The following is a 13,900-nucleotide window of genomic DNA, read 5'->3' as shown; positions in this document are numbered from 1 at the left end:
GGTCATCGGAAGAAGGACAATAAGTTGCCTAACATAAAGGACTGTATATTCTTTCAGTTTCTTTCATCAGCAGCATAATCAAGGACTTAATATTTCTCCCTTCACTTTTGGGGGAAGGTCGACTGGACAGATGACATTTCTGTCTCGCTTTGTCTCATCATGTATCTGGGAGCAAGTCCTATCAAACTAAACGGGACTAATATATGACTAGACATGCATGGCCTTTTGCTGCCAGTGTTCCATTTGAACTGGACCTATTGGACTGGTTGTTTATCCTTCAAACATGTATGCTTTAATTTTGCCTCCGTTCAGTGTGTGTGTGTGTGTGTGTTGTATTCAACTAAGTACTACTTAAAGCAGACCTACTGAAATTAATTAAACTCAATTATCCCTTTTAACTCCAATGGGTCTACTCTGATTTAGGACTAGCATTGCATACCACTCATCGCTGTGACTCTGTCGTGGTCATATTTCGTTTTAGCTATTGTTGCCTACCTAGTCTAAACCCAAAAAGACGATAATGCAGTTTCAACTCTGAATGCAGTAGACAGAGTATTGTACCACATATATCAAATAGAATGTTTGCCTTTATCCTGTTGTACATTAAGCTTACATTTCACATGAACATTTTACATTTACCTGAAGAGAGTGAAAAGGTGGGTCATAACTGGGTGGCCTTGGGAGAGTCACAAAGGCCAGACAGAGGCCTAGATAACCACATTCACTCCCACTAGCAGCAGCCATTATTCATTCCTGCTGTACCTGGTGAGGAGCAATCCAGATTTACCATTTCTACCCAGGTGGCAAATTTTCTCCACACCTGTTATCCCCCCCCCCCTCAAAAAAAAATCAGGTTTGGCATGGAGAAAACATGTACCTGTTGTGTAGTTAGATGACCACATAGACAATGTTGCCTGTCTCTGTGTACATAGCATACTCTGCAACATGCCTCGGAAGAAAATAGGGACATTTTCATCTGAGGAATGCTGGAGGGTATGTCACACAGAGTCATTTTTAGGGGTTAGTGACAGAACTAAGACACTCTCTCTTCCTCCTTCCCCTGCCTCAGGAGGGCACGGGGTAGGGATGGGAGGCTCACCACGACTTCCCGCCTCCACTGTGCCAGCCCGTCACTTTTAAAGTGCCAGTTCCATTGCTCTTTTCCTGCCCCATCGCCACATGCATTCATGAAAACTGCAAACTAAAATTGTATTTTTCCTCCAATGGATTAGCGTGGAGCATAATTCAATAGCTCCCATTAACATGCTAGACTGGTGACTGGGAGTAGCCGCCGGGACCACATAACACCGGTTCTGAGAGATCTGCATTGGCTCCCAGTACGTTTCCGAGCACAATTCAAAGTGCTGGTGCTGACCTTTAAAGCCCTAAACGGCCTCGGTCCTGTATACCTGAAGGAGCATCTCCACCCCCATCGTTCAGCCTGGACACTGAGATCCAGCGACGAGGGCCTTCTGGCGGTTCCCTCATTGCGAGAAGTGAAGTTACAGGGAACCAGGCAGAGGGCCTTCTCGGTAGTGGCGCCTGCCCTGTGGAACACCCTCCCAGCAGATGTCAAAGCAATAAACAACTATTTTACTTTTAAAAGACAACTGAAGGCAGCCCTCTTTAGGGAAGTTTTCAATGTCTAATGCTGTACTGTTTTTAATATTCAGTTGGAAGCCGCCCAGAGTGGCTGGGGAAACCCAGCCAGATGGGCGGGGTATAAATAATAAATTATTATTATTATTATTGATTATGCTTGGACAGGAAATGTCACCACAAATGGTACTTCAGGGAAACATATCAAATGAGACATATCAAACAGATGCGTCCAGCTATGGGGTGGCATCGCAGGAGTGTCAGCTGTCCCTTGCACGATGACCCAGTGCCCCTGCCATCTGCCACATCGGCAATCTGGGGCAGACCGCGGGCCGTCAAGACAGTCCTCCCCTGCCCTGGAGAGGCTGCCAGGGCTAATTACTCCCATATCAGCCCTGAATTATCAGAACGGCTGAGGTCCGATCGTGTGGGATCCGCCATTTTCCACCGCCGGAAACAGGAAGGTCTTTGATGGCACCCAAAATCAACTCCCTCCACATGAGGAGTGACTTTTTAAAAACTCCTCAGAATGGTACAGGAGGTTATGTGCATCAAAGAGTTTGCTCAATTGGAAGTGATTTCTTCGTGTGAGCATCTTGATGCCAAAGCAACCTGGGGGAAATTGCACCCCCCCCCCCCAGTTCCATGACATGAAAATTGGAAAGTGTTTGGCAGCCCTGAAAAGTGATATGGAATTAGATAACAAAAATAAATTCAAGGCCTCTGGGGGTAAGGCCTAGTCCCGCCTGAGGTATCTGCTTTCAGTGTTTTTAATGCTCTGGAATAGTTGGTTTCTTTATCACATATACTTTGCCTAGACAACTCTTTGCAGCAAGTGATAATTCAGGATTTTATTCATTTCTTAAATAAATAATGTTAGAGGGTGGGGTGTGTGAATGTGGAGGGAGGCTGTTTTGCCAGATTTTCCCACCAACCAAATTTCTGAAGTTTGAAAACAAGCAAACAAGGCAAGACAAACTATAATAGGGAAAGAGGAAGTTCTCTCTGAGCCAACCTTCATGTGGGCATCTTGGGATTCCAATTATAGCCTGTACCCCAGACATCACTCAACCACAACAATGTACTGCATCTGTTTTAAAACCATCATGTTAGTCCCAAGGACATCACTAGCTACAATTTTCTTTTGGAGGGCAGTTTCTGTGAACATTAGGGAAAACTCTGAAAGCTTCATACAACAGAGATGACTTTCCCAAAGAAACAGACCGTGGTGGCTTGAACCTGGCTGCCTCAACCATTCAATGGCAGCCTTTGATGGGGTAAGTCAAAGGGAACTTTTTTGCAATACAGTGGTACCTCGGGTTAAGAACTTAATTCGTTCTGGAGGTCTGTTCTTAACCTGAAACTGTTCTTATCCTGAAGCACCACTTTAGCTAATGGGGCCTCCTTCTGCACGATTTCTGTTCTCATCCTGAAGCAAAGTTCTGAACCCGAGGTATTATTTCTGGGTGAGCGGAGTCTGTAACCTGAAGCGTATGTAACCTGAAGCGTATGTAACCTGAGGTACCACTGTAGGCTTGAGCATAAATACTAGTATTTCCATTTGAGTTCTGGTTTATCGCATTGATTACTGCTTCCTGCTTTAAGGCTTGCTTATTGCCATCTGCCTGCTGAGCATAAGAGAGACTGGAGAGTAACTGGAAAAACAGCCTTCTCAGCTTGGCACTGCTGCAAGAAAAGCAGTTGGAACTTCTCTAGCATCCAGTGCTCAGCTGGGGGAGGAGCATGCAAGGTCTAGGTGACTCCCTGATCCTTTGCAGCTTTGGAAATGTTCAGGGAAGCACCTAGCAACCTTCTAGCTGCTCTGATAGTGACTGCTTGGCGGAAACAGCACCAAACCTTTCAAACAGCAGCAGCATCTGTAGGAGAGCAATCAAAGGCTCTCTAAAGCCCTGTGTTCACCTGGGGAAAAGGTGGGCAGTGCTCTCCTCCCCCCTTGGCTGTGGCTTTGGAAATAATGGAGAACATCCTAAAATCCACCTAGCTTCTCTGAAGCATACAACCTTGCAATGCGCCAAATATTTTGGCTCTGTAGCAGCAGAGCTGGGTGGTTTGTTTGTTTTTTTTTTGCTGAGGAGGATGGGAAATTCTCCTGGCATCCCCATAGTTTCTCTGTAACTGGTTTCTGAGCTGGTATAAATGCAAGCTATTTAGACTATTGCAGATAGTGCAGAGGTTAAGCCAGTGTCTTTCTGAAGCTCATTGCTGAGCTCGGGAAGGCTTCAGCTCAGCCGTGCCTTTGGGAACAATCACGGGGTGAGCTCCTAGGATCTGCTAGAATCCCAGTGTTCAGCGGAGGGTCATGCAAGCCATTTGGATCTACAGCAGCTATACCCGAGCTATAACACGCTAGCTGGTGGTCACCTTGGGAAGTGTTGGGCCCACACTCAGCTGCAAATTTGCAGAGGCTAAGAACTACTATTGGGGCCATACCCTTCTCTTCTCAAAAGCTCTGTGCTAAGCTGGGATGAAAAAGCTTTCAAGCTAAGCATTGGGCTTCAAAGAAGGGCACCATCCAACTCATTGGCTGGTAGGAAGATTGTAGGAGAGCTGGGGTATCCAGCCTCCTTGAAATCAAATACTCAGCTAGGAGAGCTGTGTGTCTCCTGGATTCAGTAAAGGCAGAGATTGCAGATAGGGCACTTGAAGTACAGCCTGCAACGCTACTGGCAGGTACGCAAGATCTGAGCTCAGTAGTAACTTTCAGTAAATCTCTAAGGTAGCAACCAGCTTCTTTCCTTCACCACAGTTAATGGAAGCTCAGCCTTCAGCTGGAATATGTGCCGCCCTTTCCATTCAGCCCAGTGAAGAGCACTAGGTGCTCCTTACACTTCTCCCCAAAGCACTGCTTTTGGATAGGCCTTAAGCTAACTTTGCAAAAGCTGGGGAGGTGCAGAGAGGTTTTCCACACCTCCAGTCCCACCATACAGCTGGGATAGTCGTATGCAACTCAGGTTGCTGCAGGTAAAAAAACCCTGTTCTCCCTGGATCTTGCCAATGAAACTCAGGAGTGAGAGCCCAGCATTTATTAGTTTGTGCAAACTAACTGATTCAGCAGGATATTTCCCAAAATCTGAACACTGGGCGTTGTCCAGTAAGACTTTTTATAGGATTTACACACAAAGAATACATACAGAGCCCCCAAACAGCTGCTGGCAGGATAGCTGGCAAAAAACCATTGAATATCACTTTCCCCGCCTGCACCTCGACGTGCCAGCCCTTGGTAGGCCCTTTGTTGCTTACTAAAAATGCTTGCATAGACAAAGTTCTGAAGCCTACATGCCTACTAAGAGGGAGTTGTAGCCTTTATTTAGCTAGCATAGCTGGTTCACTCCCAAATGCTGCCCTTATCCTATCTTTTGGTGTCTCCAGCAACGAAGCAGCAAATCCGGCTGTTTGTGTCTCTTATGGACAAAAGGGAGCTTTTGTGAGCCAAGGGGTTTCAACAGAATCCCAGTGTCTCATTAAAGGGGCTCTTTTACAAAGACCCCCAAATTCCCTCCAATGCCTCAAGGTGAACTCCACCCAGTGGCGTAGCGTGGGGGGTGCAGGGGGGGGCCGGCCGCACCGGGCGCAACATCTGGGGTTAGGGCAAATCCACAGGTTAGGGGGTGCAAATCCACAGGTTAGGGGGCTCAAATCCACAGGTTAGGGGGCGCAAATTACTTGCCTTGCCCCGGGTGCTGACAACCCACGCTACGCCACTGACTCCACCTGAGATTCCCCCAGCTCAGAAACCTATTGCTTTGCACAGAGAGCAATTCAGGGTGTCCTAGGGATACAGGAAGCAGCCTTATACTGAGTCAGATCACTTAGTCCATCTAGCTCAGTATTGCCTACACTGACTGGCAAACGCTTTCAGCCCAGAAGTGTATTCAGTCCTATCTGGGGATTCTCTCGATTGAGTCTGGGATGCTTATCTGAGAGATATGAGTGGCATCAGGAAGGCCAAGAGGAGCAACTGGTCACGTCTCAGCCTCCCCAAAGCTTGGCAAACTCAGCCAAGACACACAAGCCTTCAGCACCATCCCTGAAACTGTTGTGGAACATCTGAGCTCTGTAACTCACTCAGTAACCCCAGAGATTTAATGCTTAGCTAGGAGGTGAGCAAGCATCACAGCCAAGTCCCTTCTTTGGGAAGGTTTTTGCTGGTCTTCCAAAGACAGCAGAGGGAACTGTGCACAGTTCTTCCAAGCATGTGGCTGCTAAGTGAGCAAGATACTGCTCACCGAAATAAATTGCAGTACTACAGCATAAAAAGTGTTTTAAAATCCCTTCGTACATTGAATGGGAGAGTTTGGGGATGAAGAAAGTGTGCCTCCTGGGACACATCTCCAGACCTTTGTTTTATCCACACAATGTAAAGAAATATTGTCTATGTGTATATGTTTTGAAGGAAAATATATTCTGAGATCCCTGTGACTGTCAAAGCTCAAGGACTTGTATAATTACTATGCTGCGAGCCTGTTTAGAAGTAAATACATGGGGACAGACTTTGAGAGAAGAGAGAATGTATTAGGAGCAGGACTTTTTTTTCCAGCTGGAACTCCGTTCTGGCACCTCTCAGGTGGGTGCCATTGCCATTCTAAGAGAACAAGTTCTGGCACCTCTTTTTTAAAAAATAAAAATAGCACTGATTAGGAGTATTAGATAAGCTCATTCTGATTGCTCTGGCCGATAGCAGACTCGGATTGGCTGCAGGTTATAAAGTGAGGAGTTAATTTTCGCAGCTGAGCTAGAGGGAAATGAGTTGAAAAGAGAGATGTGAGGAAAAGACCAGAGGAAAGCTGAGGCCTGGATATTAATACTTATCTGGTGCAGATCAGCAGAAGGCAGCCAAGGGCTGAGTTTGTTTCAGAGGCTGCACTATGCCAAGCTCTTACTAGATGAAGATTACAAAGCAACTGCATCTGCCTGCTGTGATTAGGCAGGGAGTCCAATGCCAATTTTAAATGTGTGCGTTTTTACAACTGCAGAATGAGTGTAATAGTGCTGATTCTGTAGGTCAGGCGGGCGCATGTGGCGTAAGTCAATCTTGTGAGTAAATAAACCCAAGGATTGTGGACATAGATGGCTGGGGTGGAGGTTTAGGGGATGTCAACAACAGCATCGCTTGAGTCTTTATTCTGCTGAGGCATGGGCAGAGTGCAGTTAGCACGCCAAGTGAAGTGTTCAATTGAACCCAGGATATTGTTTGCAGGAAAAAATACACCAGACAGTTCAGTAAGGTCAGCAACAGTGTATTTTACTGACAGCTAAAAGAACAACTATGTACAAGTATCAAGTGATCCTGCCTCTGTCTGCCTCTCGGAATAGAGCAACTAAAGTCTTTCCAGGAAAAACACTTTCTGCCAGAGATCCAACACGGGAATGTTACCTTCCAGCAAGTCACACTACTTGTTACAAACACAAGGCTAGTTATACTCTCTCATGTGCTGTGTCATTTGCGGCACAGGTTCCTTGAGCTCATGACCTCGAGCTGTAGATGCAAGCATTTACACTTAATCAGCCATGACTTGGCTTTTCATCTGCAGGCATAAATTTATGAACTCCAACATTCCAACATCAAGCACCTTTAAGACCCCAGTGTAAGCATCAGTCTTCCCTGATGTACACAACATCTCCTTTCATAAGCCAACAACCTTGGCTAAAAGCTCATCCTGTAAAGGGTGAGGGTTCCCATCTCATGCCTAAATCCCCACTACCAGCTACTAGGAAGTTCTCAAACATTCCGAGTGAATAGGTGGTATTGGAAAATTGAAGGAGCACAAATACTTAAGCATGGTGAGGCTGAGGAAACTGGCTTTCCCATTGCACATGCACAATCCAGGGTGTTTTAGCCCACTAGAGACTTTACCTGTGTGTAGCTGGAAGGGTTTTCAAGAGGGTGATGGGTAGAATCAGAGGAGCACTTTGTCTACAAACCTTATCATTCTTTCTTTGAGTTTGAAGGGGGGTCATAATTCTAAATAAAAAGCACTCTGTGAACGTTCTTAGTCCTTCTAATGCTCTTTGGAGTGGGGGTGGTTGCTATTTCAGTCCTTTTTTAGTTTTTTGTTTGTTTATCACCTGAGTGAGATTTCTCTTTATAGCTGGGAGTGTCAACATGGTCTGTGGACACTTCAAACTCACTGCCCTCCTGGATGGTCCACTAGAAAGAAAATAGAAAGATTATATACTCTTAATACACATTAAGAGTAGCCAGTGTGGTGCCCTTCAGATGTTGTTAGGCCCCAGTTCTCATCATTCCCAGCCGACATGCCCAGTGGTGGGATTCGTAATCTGGCAAAATCTGAAAGGTACTACATTCCTTGCTTTGTCCTACATGCCCAAAGTCATGAGAAAAGCTTTGGCAATCCTGTGAGGCCGACTAAGCTTCCCCTACTCCCCGCCCCATATTCCATATTAATAATGAAGACCAAGAAGCAGTTGAGCAGTTGAGAACTAAAAACAGAAATACAGTGGTACCTCGGGTTACATACGCTTCAGGTTACATACGCTTCAGGTTACAGACTCTGCTAACCCAGAAATATTACCTCAGGTTAAGAACTTTGCTTCAGGGTGAGAACAGAAATCGTGCTCCGGTGGCGCGGCAGCAGCAGGAGGCCCCATTAGCTAAAGTGCTACCTCAGGTTAAGAACAGTTTCAGGTTAAGAACGGACCTCCGGAACGAATTAAGTACTTAACCCGAGGTACCACTGTAAGGTGATGATACCTCAGGACCCTGAAACATGCCTCTTGTAGTAAAAAAAAACAGCATCAGAATAACTCATCTCAGCAATAGCACACATACGTTAATGTTTCTTTCTCTACAAAACAATAGTTCATTACCTTTCAGATAACCAATCTCAGCTGAAGATTTTACATCTTCCAAAAACACTCCATCCTTTTGTTTTTCTTCTCTCCCACAGTTTCTCCAGTTGCCCCCTCCGTTTTCCCACTTATTCTGTCTTCTGAGTGCACAAATGATGGAAGAATCACCATTGGGTGTTTGGCCAAGGGTTTCCTGCCTGACCCAGTCACTTTCTCCTGGAGCAATGCCACTGGCGAGACCTTCGAGATTAAGAAATTTCCTTCAATCTGGTCCTTCAATGGGGCTTTCACCGTAAGCTCCCAGGCGGTTATTTCTGCTACTGCTTGGAGCAATTTCAACCCCTTCTATTGCACGGCTGCTCACAAAGCAACAACCAGGACAGTACGAGTGGTTCGTCAGCGTAAGTGAATTTATTTGTCTTTTCTTTCTTTCTTTCTTTCTTTCTTTCTTTCTTTCTTTCTTTCTTTCTTTCTTTCTTTCTTTCAAAAAACAACATTACCCAGCAGCCAACAGCAACACAAACCAGGAGATTAGCATCAAGTATGTATCGTGCATCCAATTAACTACCTAGTTCCTAAAGTGCTTTACAGCACATCATTTTATCTTCTTGACACAATGAACAGTTATGTAAGTCCAGGTCAGAACTAAGACATTCCTGCATTGGATGTTTATTTATTTATTTCAAGGAGAGAAAGGAGAGGAGAGGATCTTGCCCTTGATTTAAGATGAGGAATAGTGTTTCTTTCCCCTTCCCCTTGTCCCATGTCTAGAAAGCATGGGTCCGAGCAATTTTCCTTTTCCCAGACAAAAACCGCTCTTCACTGCTGAATTGGAGCAAATGTCAAAACAACGAAAACCTGACTGATGTTTCCTCCTATTCAGCAACAAAGACTGGGTTTTCCTGGGGGGGCAAGCAGAAGTTTGTATGAGCCCTTGCATATGATTACCCTGTAGCATGGGAAATGAACTCTTTACCTTCTCTGTTTTTACTCTTAAATTTGTCCTGAGGCTGCGCCCTGCCTCTGCAGGCTGAACCCAACTCACATTTGGTTCGCCTCAAATGAAGCCCTGCTCCAGTTGATTTAATGTGAACATGCTTCTCTAGAGTAGGCCAGGAACACAATCTGCTAGAAGACAATCTCATGAATTTGGTCTGCAGATCTCTCCACATAGGAATACCTCCAGTTGTATATCTTACCCTTGGGTTGCTGGATTCATCTGCAATGAAACAGTTACTTTGCACTGTTTTCCTTCCTTCTCAAGCACTGAAGCCGGCCGCTCCACCTAACATTATCATCAGCGCACCACGCCTAATGGATTTTGTGGGGTCCCCCTTAAATGCCACCATCACCTGCAATGCTATTAATCTGCACACTGAGAAAACCACACTCCAGTGGCTGAGGGATGAAGCAGTTCTTGAATCTGATGGCCCCACTACCATTTCAACCTCAAAATGCAGTCACAGCCTGAGGAGTGAGCTAACAGTCACCAAGAGAGACTGGGACAACGGCAAGAAGTTTTCCTGCAACGTGTTCAACGAGAAATTCAATGGGATAAGGAACATCAGCAAACCCCTTATTTGTGGCAGTAAGTTGAAAATTCCATCCAGAAACTGGTTAGCCATTCCAACGCAACAGGGGCAGATCTAATCTTGTCCTCAGGAAGAAGCACTCAATATATTTGGTCACATTCTGGAAATATTTGTTGATTAACATAGCAGAGATGTTAGTTTATTCGCTAAAACTCATCTAGGATTTCATCAGAATCTATACATGCCTACAGGCTGAACCAGAGGTGGACTTGCTCTAGAAAACTGAGTTATCTTACCTAAACAGATTCTAGGGCAAGGTCTGAAGTGAAGACACATACTGCAGCAACAGTATCCTTCAGCATATTCTAGGATACTGCTGGGGCAGGTCCAACCTTGGTTTTAGTGTTACATGAGATATTATGGTAGTCGTTGCCGCTATTTTTTTCTACTAAGCCAATACTGACATTATTTTTATAAACAAAAAACAAACAAAATCTCCTTGTATTTTTAAAAAAATATTTCCCCTAATGAAGGCTTTGTGTATTTGGGGTTTTACAAAGCACAGTATAGAAAAAGTGGATCTGGCAAATCAGTGGATCACTAAGGAAACAGACTTGTGCAGCAGCTGGCAAGGACTCCCATCTACAAGACCTTCTCCAATCTATATGGTGCACACAAAGGATGGGGAAATTCTCAATTTTAGTTGGCCATAAAAATAGAACTCTTGTGTACATTGGATGTTTGAATCAGATATATGTTGGGGATTAAGGGCAAACCGGTTTTGAGGTGCCAATATAAGTTGGTCTGCTGTGGAATTGAATGTTCTTCTTACTTCTTTTTAGATCTTCCTGTCTCTGTCAAGGTTGAGACCATTCAACCTTCCTATGCTGATATTTTCCAAACCAAGACGGCCATTCTGACCTGCAGAATTTCGAACATACCTGAGGACCAAGATCTTAAGGACCTGAAAGTCACCTGGACACGAGCAGTTGATGGCAAACCCCTAGAGACTATCCTTAAATCGTCCCAAGAACAAGAAAGCAGTGGGCTGCTATTCAAGGATGCAGTAGCTACGGTGCGTGCAGATGAGTGGAACAAAGGGGAAACTTTCAACTGCAAAATTATTCACCCAGCTTTATTTCCCTCAATGGAAGTCAGATCCCTGCGCAAGCCTCAAGGTAGGTGTCTATTTTACATCATCCTACAAAAATGGCTAACGACCCTCAGTGTCACTTTTTTTTAAGGACTTTGGCTTTACCAGACTCCAGAAGGCTCAGCGCACAACCCTAGAGTCTGTCAAGACTGGCCCGTACGGGCAGGGGTACCTTTACCTTTACCTTAACAATCATTAAGTATAGATTTTTCCCAACCTGGTGTCCTCCAGCTATTCTGGACTAAAATCTCTAATGGAAATGAGTATTGGTTACATATATCACCTATTTTTTAGATATATATTTATTTTTAGCAATCTTTTCTCTTCTTTCCTTTTCTCTTTTTCTTTCTTCTATTTTGTTATCTTTATTTGTTATTTGTTTGCATGGCATATATGTTTGTCAGCATATAAATAAACTGAAAAATTGTTTAAAAATAAAAATAAAATTTCTATCACCTTTGACGATTGGTCATGCTAACTAGCGCAGATATCTTTCATAGCCCAAAATATCAGGAGAGTAGCATTTTGGGAATGGCTGATTTGATACCTGAGTCTAAGCCTTTGGCAGACCTAAAGATGTCTCCATTTCAATTGATTAAATTCCAGTTAGTACTTTTTTTATCACACTTATTATTTTAATAGTTCCTCTTATTGCTCTGGGTGTCTAATGAGGTAGACCATACTGAGTTACAATGGTGTGACTGAGGCCAACCAGTGTGAACTTTAAGAAATTCAAATGTGGGTTTCCAACTTCTAAAGCAAAAATATTTCACCACTTAGTTTCTGTTTGCAAATTTCAGGTCACACGAATCTGCAGCATAGAAACTGTATTCATGGCCTTCATTTTAGGGACAAGCAGTGCCCATGAAGGCAAAGACAACCCACCAGCCATGTATTGTGTGGCATTTCATGTGTCTTTTTCAGACAGGCAACCAAAACAGAACAACAGTTTAGCCCCTAGTAGGCTACCAAAAATCCTTGGGATTGTCCATGTGGCTTAATGGGTCATAAATGGGTAGATGAAGCTCCCATTCTAAGCCCACCTCAGCAATAAAGAGATGATGTGTCTGCATTGGCTTAGTGGGAACATGAACCATAGTCGCTCTTATGCGCTTCCACTCCATTTACGTACATGCACACACAGAGCAGTGGACCATGTCATCCCAGTCTTTAATAAAAATCCAGATTTAGAAAGCCATTGCATCTGGTCATCTTTGGTCAATGTCAAGGTCACCAGCTAGAAGAATTCTACCATTCATCTTATGTCTTCATCTGACTCTCTCAAACCATACAAATGAGGTCATGCTTAAGAAAGGAAGGAAACAAGATACTTTTAAAACCATGCATTTGATATTCTCTTCATCTCCCCCCTCCTTTAACCTTCCAGATGGCAACCCCTCTCCTTTTGTGGAGGAAAAGAGGGGTGATGTACCCTGAACGTTGTAGAATTAACTGGCCTCATCTCTTTGAAGTAAAACAATAGTTTGAAATGAAGAAAGTTTATCAAAACATAAGAAGATAATTCTGTCTTGTGGTTAGAAATGGTGATAAGGGGGTTAATGTTAATCCCCAGTCACACAAACGTGAGATGAGGTCTCTACCCCCCTTTGAATTGGATGGGAAATTAAGCTTCCACCCACAGCATTTTCTCAAATATGATCTGGAATTTTCAGAGGGTGATAGAAGCAATAGACACCCAATCTTCCATGATTGTGCTTGCAGGACTCACTGTTTCCAGAAATCACTTGGTCCATTAGGTGCATCATGATGGAAGATTCTAGAGCTTCATTAACAATAGCAATCAATCAATCAATCAATCAATCAATGTTATGGTTGCTTTTGTTATCAACATACCTACAATGGCTATGTTCCCCATTTGTGAACCCCTTATTTGTGGCAGTAAGTTGAAAATTCCATCAGGAAACTTGCTTGCCGTTCCAACGCAACAGGGACAGATCTAATCTTGTCCTCAGGAAGAAGCACTCAATATATTTGATTGCATTCTGGGAATATTTGTTGTGTAACACGGCAGAGATTCTAGTTTATTCACTAAAACTCATCTAGGATTTCATCAGAATCTATACATGCCTACAGGCTGAACCAGAGGTGGACTTGCTCTAGAATACTGAGTTATCTTACCTAAACAGATTCTAGGGCAAGGTCTGAAGTGAAGACACATACTGCAGCAACAGTATCCTTCAGCATATTCTAGGATACTGCTGGGGTAGGTCCAACCTTGGTTTTAGTGTTACATGAGATATTATGGTAGTCATTGCCCCCATTCTTTTCTACTGAGCCAATGCTGACATTATTTTTATAGACAAAAAACAAACAAAATCTCCTTGTATTTTTTGTTTTTAAATATTTCCCCTAATGAAGACTTTGTGTATTTGGGATTTTACAAAGCACAGTGTAGAAACTCTAGATCTGGCAGATCAGTGGATCACTAAGGAAACACACTTCTGCAGCAGCTGGCAAGGACTCCCATCTACAAGACCTTTTCCAATCTATATGGTGCACACAAAGGATGGAGAAATTCTCAATTTTAGTTGGCCATAAAAATAGAACTGTTTTAATTGTCTGTTTTAACTGCGAGTCTTTTAGTTCTGACCCTCTTAAAGTTGTTTTAACTGAATGTTTTTATTTGTTTTTAGTTTTTATCTGTTTTAATTATCAGTTTTGTTTTTTACCCACTTAATATTCTATTCTCTGACTGCTGGTCTATGACTGTAATAAACTGATTGATTGATTGAATCAGATATATGTTGGGGATTAAGAAAAAACA

The 13,900-nt window shown here is 43.6% G+C and overlaps 2 gene segments (V, D, J or C); both read left to right on the top strand.

The window, feature by feature from the left end:
- The window catches only part of LOC114583608 (immunoglobulin heavy constant epsilon-like), a 179,784-nt gene that overhangs the window by 63,330 nt on the left and 102,554 nt on the right, over nt 1-13,900 (top strand).
- Nucleotides 1-13,900, top strand: part of LOC114582620 (Ig gamma-2C chain C region-like) — a 99,951-nt gene that overhangs the window by 62,823 nt on the left and 23,228 nt on the right.

Source organism: Podarcis muralis, chromosome 13 (assembly GCF_964188315.1).
Source record: "Podarcis muralis chromosome 13, rPodMur119.hap1.1, whole genome shotgun sequence".
Taxonomy (NCBI): Eukaryota; Metazoa; Chordata; class Lepidosauria; order Squamata; family Lacertidae; genus Podarcis; species Podarcis muralis.
This window is presented reverse-complemented; position numbering and strand designations above follow the sequence as displayed.